The sequence below is a fragment of the Perna viridis genome, chromosome 4, assembly GCF_037379345.1.
Source record: "Perna viridis isolate PV_CMFRI_1.1 ecotype Kerala chromosome 4, ASM3737934v1, whole genome shotgun sequence".
NCBI classification, from domain to species: Eukaryota; Metazoa; Mollusca; class Bivalvia; order Mytilida; family Mytilidae; genus Perna; species Perna viridis.
In genome coordinates, this window is record NC_142448.1 from 32,980,106 (window position 1) to 32,993,342 (window position 13,237).

General features: G+C 31.9%; 1 protein-coding gene across 2 annotated transcripts in view; it reads right to left on the reverse strand.

Moving 5' to 3' along the window:
• LOC148619803 (putative vesicular acetylcholine transporter-B) overlaps window positions 1-12,736 on the reverse strand; it is an 89,382-nt gene extending 76,646 nt beyond the window's left edge. The window contains exon 1 of one of the 2 annotated variants that reach the window (XM_088580080.1): window positions 12,494-12,733. The gene's annotated coding sequence lies outside the window, so the exon portion shown is untranslated. Of the gene's footprint in view, window positions 1-12,493 lie in introns of both variants that reach the window. The other variant, XM_088580081.1, reaches the window with a different exon arrangement.
• Between the last annotated feature and the right edge of the window lie 501 nt (window positions 12,737-13,237).

The window sequence follows — 13,237 nt, forward strand, 5'->3', positions numbered from 1 at the left end:
ACAACCATTGTTTTACCGTTGCTATGGAAACGTCCCAATAATGCTTGACGTTTTTGGAAAATGGTCAAGGTTTAATTACTGTATTCAATCAAGATCATCCACATGAAAATAATAGATGGCCGAACTACACGCATAAATTATGTCACAAATAATTCAAATTTGAATTTATTTAATTAAATCTAATTCTGAACATGACAATTAATTTCAGAGTTAAAAAAAAACAAAATAAAATGAAAAAAAAAATAAAACAAAAAACAAAGTGAATGGAGATTATATTTTATGACAACGCATACAAATATACTGCACAAGTATTCTACATGTAAGCATCTCAGGTTTGGAACGAGTATTTTATAAGCACAGTAGACATTTGTTTTGAGTAAATTTACTAAGGTACAGATGTACGCTTTAGGACGCCAATCGCTGTTCGGTGATCGGTTGCTTTGATGATACTAAATCCTTACATCTCTCTTTTAAATTTAGATGACAGCTTTATGGCATCTTTACTAAGATAGTTTGTTCGACTGTATGTTAATGAAGTGGGATAATTCTTACCCGAAAAATTGAAATAAGATTTGAAAGAGGTAAAAACAAGCAACTTCGTCCAGACTTGATTCTGGAAAATGATTCAAACATTACGAGACATCCCTACTGGCAGCTGGGAAAAGTAAAATAAGATATGTTTTACATATTTACCAGTTATATGATACATAAACTCTCATTGTATTTTACATGCACACCTTAATAAAAAGGTATCGTGGATAATGGCATATCTTATGCTAATTGAACAAGTTTTCGGAATGATTCAGTATGTGGAAACGGAACAAACCGGACTAAAACACAAGGAGGTCCCGTATCTTGAACTTGCTAAAAATCGCACCAAAATTAATACCAAATCGTTTCCTACAAAAAAATAAAAGTATCAAAGCAAAGAATGGACCTTCAAATAGACTCAAGATGTCAACATTGAAGAGAAAGATGAAAAAGCAACCGTTATAAACATAATACATTAAAAAAAAATATCTCCTTTGTTGAGATAAAAATTGTTTGTTTTCTTCTTCTTCTTTTTCTCTCTCTCTCTCTCTCTCTCTCTCTCTCTCTCTCTCTCTCTCTCTCTCAAAAACAGCCAACTTACGTTAATAATATGAGGACCAGATTGCACCACAGTTGTCACCGTGAACGCAATGGCATTAATGATACACTACCTTGATACATTTTGTAAAACCACACTGACAACCCGAACATTGAGTTCAGGACTCTTTGTTTTTGACCTGAATCAACTTTAACAACTTGTAACATGGCGACAATACAACCGAGTTCAACTCATTGACCCAATGGTCTTGTAAAGATATCAAATCGACTAGTTTTATCGTGCCCTTTTCTACTACGGACTATGATTGATTCATATGAAAGATTTCTTTACATTTAATCATAACTTGAACTTCCAAAGAAACAATCACACTCGGAGTTTTGAGAAATTCCGATCAATGCAAATTTCAGATGAATATACACCATATATGTTCCATCAATATAATTCTGAATGGCAGAGCAGCAGTTTATATCGGAAATTCGGAAAGTTTCTTGGTGTGATTGAAAAGAATAAGCTAACCTTTCTACTTGGTGGAACATCAATATGCCTACAGACAGAGGATGCTGCCAGAAATCTTTAACGATCATCGTCAAGTTGAAACATCTTATATTAAGTTACTTTATATTTGAGTTTGTATTTACGATCATTGTACATTTTTCGGTTATGGTATTGCTTATTTCCGGACTTGAGAAGCCGTCATTGAAGATTAGTTATACTAGAAAGACATTGTTAGCAACGTTAACGATTGTCTTTTGTACTAGGAAGAATTTCACTTAGGAATCTTCATGGTCCAAATGGTTCACACAATCGTTGGGAAAAAGAAGTACATAGTATTGTGAAACATTCCAGACTCGCACTAAGCAGTCAATATGGCATACAGAATTATTTGTACATGTCAAGCAGCTGTAAAATACATTTTGTAAGACGTGAAAAGGTTGTTAGGGACATATTGCATAGAAAATAGTAATAGAGTTGAGAAAAGGGACAAGAATGAAATTATGATTCATTGTTGATATTTTAATCAGTTAAACCCAGGCAAGACTCATGTGTGTGAAACGCTTTGTTAATAATAACATGGCATAATAACAAGAATAAGAATTAGTCTTGCAGGGGTGGATTCAGGCAGGGGCGTGGCGGGCGTGCGCCCCCTCCCTAAAATTTGCAAAGGATGGGTTGTCAGGGGTAGATTTAGGCGATTTAGGTTGAAACCTTAATTTCTAGTTAATTTTACCACAAAGATATCTATATTGCACCCACTCTAGAAGAATATTTCAAATATTTAACTCCCAAAAAATTTTAACTGTGCTCCCCACCTAATCTATAATCCTGGATCCGCCCCGCCTTGTGTATTTGGTTAACTTTTTCGGAAAGGGCTAAAACAACAAAATTGGTAACGAGACGAAAACTTCCATATGGTCAATTATAATCTGCTCGAAGGAAACTAAACCATATTTTGTAACCTATATAAAAATCGGAATCCCTTTCTTAATCCCTCATTAAATATAGGCAAACATACCGAAGTGTCAACTATAGGACATCAAAAATCTAAGGGCGTAAACGTTATAATAAGTGTACACAATGAGTGATGAATAATTAATGAAATTCAGAAATGTATCTTTAACATTTATTAAAAAGAACTTCACGAAAGGAACAAAATACAGGAATTGAATGCAACTATGGTATTAGGTCATAAAACTAAGCATTGATAACAAATAGAAAAAAAGGAAGGAACAAATGAGAAATAAGATCCAGAGAAGAGACCTTAACTATAGAAATCGAAACACTGCAAATGATGTTTGTTTGTTTGTTTGTTGGGGTTTAACGTCCGAGCAGCAATATTTCAGCTATATTCAGACGACTGCAAATGATATTCTCAAAGTTCTATGAACTATTAAAGAAAACTTTATATCTAATACGACTCCTTAACTCATTAAGGAAATATTGATATTAAATATGAGATGCTTAAACATGATGTATAAAAGACTTGTTTATCGCTTTAGTATTTCCTTTGAACAAATGAGCATTCTCTTTATTTAACAATTGTAAAATTATCCTCTAACACCAACAAAATCAATTTCTTTGTTAGAAGTCCTTATCAATTGGTCTTTAACTGCATCGTTGAAAGTGACTTAATGGTCTTGCGATAGTTTAATTGTGTATGCATTACACAACTGGCATACTAAGACTTGATATTGCCAAGAATAGTAAGAGTATCTAAGTGCAAACGAGCATTGTTTTAGACTAACGACCTATTGTAAATGCTGTTGAGGACGCCGAAGTCGCATAGAAAAAAGATTACAACTTTCGTTGAACGTTAAGTTAATGCAAGCATAATAAGGTAGCAGTCGATTATCAGTAGTTTATCCAGAGAATTACTTAAGGAGGCACTAATGGTGGGGGGGGGGGCACAAAAAAATCAGTGATAAACGAATTAACACCAAAATAAATCCTTCCCTTGGACTCGCCTATGCTTATATCAAATGGAACTCTAAGTCTATTTGTTTATACTTAATATTATGACGTTATGTATTCTATTATACAGACAGCCGTAGTTTTATTTTTTACTGTACACGTAACACTGAAAATCCAAAATGCAAGTGTAAAAACTCCCGACTTTTGTCCCGCAAAAACGTCAAAAATGTTTCCACTGTGGCATTTATGCTATTTGACGTCACTTACGATTCAGAAAAATCGTATGTCTGTTAAACTTTTACACAGAAAATATTCGAAATATTTGAGGACTTAATATTGCTTTATTACATGACTTCATTATGTGCATCCTTGTCATCAAATGGCGCGCATAATAAGACCAGACATTTCTATTCTTGCAAGTTATTTAAACTTGCTGATACTCCAATAAATACTACATTTGATTCCATTTCATACTATACTCGAATCTTGTGAACTTGAAATCGTAACATACAAATTATGAAATTCTAATACTGCAAAATAAGTTCTTTGCATCCAACACATTTCAGCTGAAGCACTGGCACTCTGTACAGAATGCATGTACAAATCAAAAGTTTGAAATATAAATACACGGCGGGTGTTTATAGAAAAGCATATGACGCGTACTCTACCGGTCAACATGGTCCGGGCTGCATATTTGGTAGAAGGAGCTAGCCCATTTGGAAATGGGTTAAAGAGTTAACAGATAAACACAGTCGAACTTCACTCGCTCGAACTCGGATAGCTCAAACACCCAGAATTTTGCAAACTGTTGTTTAAAAGTACGAACTTTTCATTTTGAACTTATGACGCACTTTATAACACCGGGGGAATTTGATAAACCGCCATTTTTCATAACAATGAATAAGAAAGTTCAAGAGAAAACATTGTGTTTAAATCCATATAACATGTGAGACTTCCATTGAAAGTACACGATCTTTACGAAAAAAAAAAATTCGCTGTTTAAGAAAAAATAGAATAAACGTCCCAAGGCAACTGAAAGGTCTATGATCATGGCAAACATTGCCTTTTTATCATGCAATGTGTAGGAATTCTGCTCCACTGACAACGTGAAATATGTGTTGCGTGACAATTAAAAAGAGGAATAACCTATAAAATTCAGGTTTCATTACTTAGAAATGTGTGCAATTTTGTACCATATTAAGTAATATTCTGACATTTTTGGGATTAATTAGGACTTTTATTGAAAGAACCATTGCATAAAGCCATAAAGAATGCAAGGTATATTACGCTTTATTTCTTTTTGATCGACTTTCCTGCCATGTTAGTCCAGAATAACACCAGATTAAATTAATAACAACAGACAAATCAGCGATCATTCTTTCTGACTTTCATTACCCATATTTTATATCACTTACTTGCCTGAAAGCGGTGAATTACAGCGCAGCATGGTTGAGACTGACCAAAATGTGATTGTAGCCTGTTTGAATCAAACACCTAATTTCGATCACGATGAAAGATTCAGCGCTGTCAATTTTGAGAGTTAATGAAACAATAAAGCTCGTTATCTTGAAAGGAGACATTAGTTGTGGTAACCACCACGGCATCGGTAACAATGATGGAATGCTTTGGGAGCTATATGCTGCAGTACATATTAGGTTACGGCATTGATAGGGTATCAAAAGGTCTTGCCAAGAGTCTTATAGTATATGTTGTTTGTCTGGAAAGCATTCAACTCCATTTTAGTTACATATTTACACTAAATCCCAGCTGTGTTGCGTAAACAAATGTTTTCGGCACAATTTTGTACTCCAGAAGCCTATTATTTTTAACAATCCTTAACATTTAAGTGTAAATTGACATATATGACATATAGCAGACTGTTGTTGATCAAAAACGAAGTTAGAGATCTTTAAATGATTACAGTCATCGTTAAATTTTATGTTCAGTAAATTCTGAACTCGTTGCTTGTTTTTCTCCATGTTATACTACTATTCTATTGTAATGCATCCCGAAAAAAATCAATATAGTCATATTTAGATATAAACTAAAATAGAGGAAGTTTTGTTATTGCGCTGACAGTCCTATCACTGGCTATTTCATACTAAAAACGAAGCAAATGTTTATGAAATTTCAATACATATATCTTTAATTTTTGATACTTCTCTACTTAATGTACGGGTTTTTTAAATACATAAATGCATTATAAAATAAAATGCAGCATGCGCTGTGTTGGAGCTTGTTATAATCTCGAGGTTTAGAGACATATAGTAAAAATGCTAACTCGGAAACACAGAATAACATATAGCCGTTTGTGTCTCAGTGAACCTAACTCAGAAAAATATATGACAATAATATAGCATCGGCGGCCGTTAGAGATAGAAAAATATATGACATTAATCTAACATCGGCGGCCGTTACAGATAGAACACACACTCTGACGATTCAAATGCTTAAAATTTTCAACAAGCAGAAAAAATGTTTCTGAGAAAAGAGTATGTCATCTAGATGTCATAATTTAGGTTAATATATATTTGCTTATGAATATTCAGAAAATTTTTGAGATTTAATCAAACACAATCGTTAAATTATCCGCGAAAATACGCGACATGAAATCTCTCCATCTGAATATAGTCAATTACATTAATCCAGAAACTAAACATTGTAAACATATACAATCGAATGCAGTGACTGAACCCAGTGCCATTGGTACGGATATTGATAAATTGGCAATTTATCAAACAAATTCAAATATGACAAACGGGAGAAAGGAGTGTAAGAATTGACCGTAGACTTAGCAATGTACAAGCTCAAAAATTGTAAGAAATATGATCGATCCAAATGTCACTTTCATGAGGTGATTGATGGGTAAATTATAACAACTTTCCTTTAATTAAAATCGTAGATAAGTAACAAGGATTCTGATTTACTTTTTTAGCGGTTGGCATTTTTCATTTTCGCTTCGTTGTTAATAGCAATTTTAAACTACATACGACAATTGCTGTCAATAATTTAAGTTTGGTTAGAAATGAAATGATTAAAGGCACTCAATATTATTATATCCAATGTCTAGTTCTAGTTTTGTAACATCGCATCATTTTTGTTATCTTTGGTTTGAGTACTTCTTGTAAACAATTAGGTTTTGGATTTATATCATCCTATGTATTAGATTGTTATGCCGTTGGTGAGATGTTACTCCTTGAAACACTTGTACAGCATATAAGTATGACTGGTATTTTTGTATTTTCTGAAAGGTAGTATTTAAGTTTGGACTGACCACCAACATTGATAAGTTTTTCCACATAAAATCCTTAGATTCAGAGTCTAAATCGCACTGGCAAATTCAACATAAAATACGGAAAGTTACACAACTTTACTAAACCGTTGTCACACTACGCAAGACATTTAAATTAGATTAATGATATGCCTTTTGATTGGTCTGTTTTCTTTACTAACATAGATTATTTTGTGTAAAATGATTTGGTACTATGCTGACATTACATTTTATTAGCCCGCAGTTCACGATTGAAATAATCGGTAACTATGTAAGTTTTTATTAAGCATCAGTTCTTAATTTTGACTTGAATCGATAAGAAATTAAATGTAAAAATTTTGACACCCATGCCTGTGAGATAAATTTCATAACAAATTACCCAATATCACGATGGAAAAGGGAAAAAATCTGTATTTCCAAGTACAATGTAGTTATTTTGTAGCCTTTGCTATAAATTGCGATGCACACTATGACGATTTGCTATAAAATGTCAAAACATATTTATATAAAAATGGTTTGACGATTTGCATTTTATATTATTTGAAAAATAACCAAAAAAAAAAAAAGAAAACATATAGATATGAAATGATAAATGTACAACACTTGCCAAATGTTAGTTACTGTACAATAACAACATACAATACTTTGTTTGTATATATAATTATATACATAATTTGAAATAGGGCTTAGTGAAATGACATATAAAAATAAAAATTCTCTTTGTATTTGTGCATGCTTACGCCTAGGACTCATAATCATTCGACCAATATGTTTCTTTTGAAAATTGAGTAGTAGTTAATTCTCAGTAATTATACTTTCGTCTACCACTAGATTAACAAGGCGGGTACTGTACATAATATATGATAGCAAATGTTATTAAAATGTTAAAGCATTGCTAATTGGAGTAAGATCAGGTGTTATAACCATTCATGAAGCAAATAACTTTAGTACTAGAGAATTTTATATTCAAATTTATTAACAATCGGATGACATTTGAATATTTTCTGTTATAACGACAAGGGAATGATATATGTTTGGAATAAATGGCTATTATTAATGTCCAATTATTCTAGGCAATGAAGTTTCAAATTCCTATAATTAGCAGACAAAAGTTGGGTGCGTCATGTACCTGTTCATTATGCTTTACATGTATATTTTGAAAATGTTGGTTCAGTCCATAGGTAAAAATATCAAAATCACAGTGCATTTTTATGATAGATTTTCTATCTATGAATATTGTCTAAAAATATGGCGCTAGGGCGCTCCACCCACTGAGCAACTGGGTTGTGTACCCAGGTGCTGGAATGGGGTACCCATAGCATGCTTCATAGTTTTTCACTTGGGTAGACGCCAAGTTCCAAACATGTTAAAGAACCCTGCTCTAGTATTGGACATTAGTAACAGCCTCGGCCTCGCCACAGGAGACTAAATTGCGCCACCTCTTCCTATTTACAGTGGCAATCAAATCTTGTCGGCTTTTGTTTCCTTGTGTCCCATCCCATTTTTCATTTAATTATCATTTCATGTTCATCGCCTGGATATAGCTGAAATATTGTTACTTGGGCTTAAACACCAATTAAACAGATTATACTTTGTTCTAGTCCGTCACGATAATACGGATCTTTATTGTGCTAGCTTACAAATGAAACATACCACAGGTTGGTATGCCATTCCATGCGGCACACTATTCTGACTTCGAGCCATTCAATCTTCACTCTATCCCTTTAAATACCACGTTCATGGAGAAGAAGCCTGACTATGAAATTTGTTCGGTGTGGCTCGGCTGATGAATTAACACACGCCCTTTAGCACTCGAGGTTAGGCGGTGCCCACGTTTAAGACGGTGGTTTAGTGGGTTATAATTCTCAAACGAAAACTGTTACAATAAAGGTTGCAATAAATTTAATTTTAATTCTGATACCAGAATATTTCTAAAACCAAAAACCAAAACAATAAAACACACAATGTTGAGAAATAGGGAAAACAAGATAACCAAACAAGCTAGAAAAGTCCATATAAAGAGTTTAAAGGCCATTGTACAATGAATCTGATATTTTCATTACCTGCTTCAGTTGCTAATGACAGGACACATGAAACTACGGAAGATTGAATTATAGCCTCTAGAACTATTGCTTACGTGAGCAGTAAGCTCAACAAGAAAGATACAACTTAGATGAATTGGAAGTGGTACATTTATACTGAAGGTATAAATACGATATATTAATATTTCCTTTTATAAATTGCTCTACTTAGTGCCATCAGCTTTATAAAACGTTTGTTCAAGACAATTATTGATAAGATTTTAGGAAAATCTTGGGTAAAACAAATATTTTGGAGATTTTTTACAAATTAACCGAGTTATTCATGCCTTTTCAGTATTGCATCATAATAACCCGTACGACAACACCGCTTGATTGTAAGACTTAGTAATGATGTCATGTTATTATTTGGTATAAAGTTATAATGTTCGATCAATTTTATATATACAACTTTTGAACAGTGAAGTGCTTGTCTTTGTATCTTTCGGATTTCATCGTTTACTCTGTTACAATGAAACTGTTGCTTACAATCATATTGTGTGATCTTTAACAGTAGGGTAATGTTGTTAAAAGGTCAAGCGCAATTACTTTTAGCAGATATTGTACGAAACTGAGAGTAGACAATGATCTTGAAATCTGCGTATAAACTTTAGTAACTAAACTGCAAACTTCATAAAAATTGTGAAAAGATCATTATGTTTTTTTTAACTATCCAATCAATTAATATGTAAAAGGTACAGTTGTCTGTCGATGAAATATGATATAAGATAATACTATAGGATAATATTATGTTTTTTATATTGACCACTTAGGTTGTCCAAAGACAAACATGGTTGGTCCTTGGTAACTACATTGGGCAACGCCGATGCCTCTATCCGCGGCTCAATACGGCTTGTCTAATTTTGTTGGTTCTCATCGGTGATTATTTATTGGGGACTTGCATACAAAAGCGGTTAATGAAATCATTTGTACTCAATTTCAAATACATTAGCATCACATGTCATCGTGTGTATAAAATGATGTATGACATATTTGCATTGAACAAGACATACAAATCATGCTGACGCAAAATATATTAAATTGATTTCGAATATTTCAAACTTAAATATCGTGTCTAGTATTAAGACTTTTGTAAATAGTTATGAGACCTTTATATCCTATCGATTCAGAAAATTAACACATGTTTAATGATAATTACCTATTAAGGTCTTGAATGACAATTTCTAAAGCAAGAAAAATATCATTAATTGCAATATCACTTTTGTACGCGGGAGCGTATGAAATAAATCGCTTCATTAAATCAAGATTTTAAAAATATAATGGTATACCTTTACATGATTTAACTGTTATTAATAGACAAACAGCTTTTTACTGTGTCTATTAATGATAAATGTAAAAGAACTAAGAACTAGAAAGAGCAAATAATAAGCAGTCTATGAGCTTTCAAAAAATGAAGTTTTAAAATAAATGTTGAATTTTAAAGTTGAAATCACATTGGAGTTAATTAATTTAGTTCTTCATTACTTCATTCAAACACCTGCCAAACGTTTTAGTTCTACACACATGTAATGAAAAACCACCACAAGCTGATCGGATTTACGCCTTTATTAATTGACCATTTTGTGAGGTTGGTAGTTATGACTTTTTAAGGATCTAAGTAGCAGTCTTTATGAAAATCAGGCATGAGGTGATTCATGCATGTTAACCAACCGAATTCACTTTAATTTCTAACTCCTAAACAGTTATAGACCACATAACAAGTCTTAGTGTTTCTTTTGTTATTGCACTTTCGATATAAATTGTAAATAGTTTATGTTTACAATTTGTAGTGTGCAAGAGTTATTGTTCTTGATTTAGTTTCATTTTTGTTAATTCTAGTGGGGATGAAAATAAAGTTTTCTCAAAAATACGGATCGACCCGACTATCGTTTCGTATAAAAGCATATGTAGACGGAAAAAGCGTCGTTTGTTCATTTGGGTTCTTTTACACTATGAATCATCTCTACTTATAGCAGTGTCTGAATTTTACATGGACTGGTACTTAAACCTTAAACCAAGTTGTTTTTCATCACAAACTTTGTGTATGTGCATTTGATTTATTATTTTTAAAATCCAATACAGTTTTAATTTAAGCGTTTTATTAACATTTAACAAGAAATTTCGTAAAAGAACTTATTTTGTCATTTGTTATACGGACTTTCCATTTTGATTATTGTCACGAGTTTATCAGTTGGGTAAGTATGTTTTGATACTCTTCATCATAAACAAGTTTTTTTTTTCAAAAAAATACACTTTCAAACAAATGCAGGTTTTACAGTACCGCAATTAAGCATCCAACAACAGTTTGTCCTTTTATTTCATTGTAAAATGCTCGGACTTCAATTCTAGATTAAGTATTAAATCTAATGCTTCAGAAGCAAAATTATCTATTTATAATATTGACCCAAGAATTAAATTGTCTGACAGTATTACGACAGAAAGTTGGTTGTTATTATATTTCATCTCCTGTCATTGTGGGTTTTATTAGTTTACATTACATTATATACCTAAAACTGATGATATTTCTAAAATGTCAATTTAAATCTTCGTAACGACAGAATACTGAGAGAAAGACAAAAAATCTGCTTACCAGTTTAACATTCCAAAAAAAGTGTAGTAGTAAATGATCTATAAAAACAAGCTTAATCTATGATACCAAATTTTATAAATGGTTTGATATCTAAAAGCGACAAATATAGTTTTCAAACTTTATGAAAACTTACGAAGTTCAATAGATGCCTTTGGATATCTACATTTGACGGACTGTCGATTTGCATAAAAAAATCAAATATATTTCTTTTAAATCCAATGAAAAGTAATTACATATAAAATATCTTATTCTTATAATGTTCTTACAGAAGAAAACATTATATAACATCATTATTGCAAAGTTTATTGGATTGAAAATTGATCAGAAATAAAATTCCTTAGTAAAAAAGTATATTTTATGAAAAAAAACAGCAATTGTTATAAACGCCATTTTATAACATTAAATCAAGAATTGTTTTTAAAGTTTTCTAGACAAAATGGTAAAACGTGAAACGATAGTCTCTTTGCAAACTGTGTTAAGCTTTAATTTTCATGCATTGTCTTCTATGAAGTTTCTACATGGTTAATTTCCTTTTTATATAAAATGATGAAAAAATATTGTCCATTCGATAAATGATAAGTACAAGGAAAAATATCAACATAATTTGATTTTGTGTTTCAAGCATAAATAGATGCCTATTTGTTTATTTTTTTATAAATCCCAACTTCGTAACAAGCTATGAAATAGGTTTAAGAGCACTTAAGATCATAAAAGATTGTTCATATTGACTGTAATTCATTTCAAACTACTTCCATAAAACAATACAAACAAATCTATTGTAATTGCTACATATCCGTGCAATGAAATGATTGCTATGGAGAAACATAATTGATTTTGAAAAAAAAGCAGAAAAACAACATCAAAGAATTAAAGAAACATTGTTACGAATTAGTTTCATATCGTAGTATTCAAATCCAGAATAAGGATTATTAATAAGACATACTTCTAAAACTTAATGAACTCTATTTTATTTCAACTATTTACTTTAATTTTATTTCTATCTAGTGTGTATACGTATATTTCTAATACACAAAGCAACTACAGAATGTTCTTACCTTCATCAAATTTTCTTTACAAGTTCTTTTCGAGTTTTCCCTATTCGTGAGCTATAGATTTAATATTTTACTTAAGAAATATTGAAGAAACATCTCAGCGTCAGATTTAAATAACATTAATTGGCATCACGTGATCAGCTGCGGGCAATGTGATCAATATCGGGAAACCTACATCCCTACCGGTCTTAAACACGTCAGTGGAATGGGACAAATCACAAACAGTCCAAAGATCTTCAAAGAAGAGAAAACGTATGGATAATCGAATATTTAGAAGAGTGAGGCTTGGCGTGGCCACAGTGTCAACTCGGTGTCGTCATTTGCATACGATCAATGAATGAAATTAATCATGCTATAATAACTAATTGTGGCCATCTCTTATTTCTAGAACCTTCATTAGTTAATTACAAGATATTGAGAAGTATCGCTAAATTTGTATGTAGTGCGAATTCGATGAATACCAACACATGTGCTGCGAATGACAATATGTCACATTGAGAAATTCGATATTCAGAATATCTCATTTTGTCTCAAATTTAATTACATAACTAATAATAATTGTTGTAAACTATCTTTCACAAAAACTTTATACGAAACAGAGAATACTTTTGAAGATTTGTTTAACCTATGACTTTTTACTATTAAAGTTTGAAGTTCTGACAATGCCGATATTGTATCCACCATATTAAGACAGCTAGAAATTCACATTTGTAAGGGATATTTTTGTCATCAAGTTGCTGTGTCAAG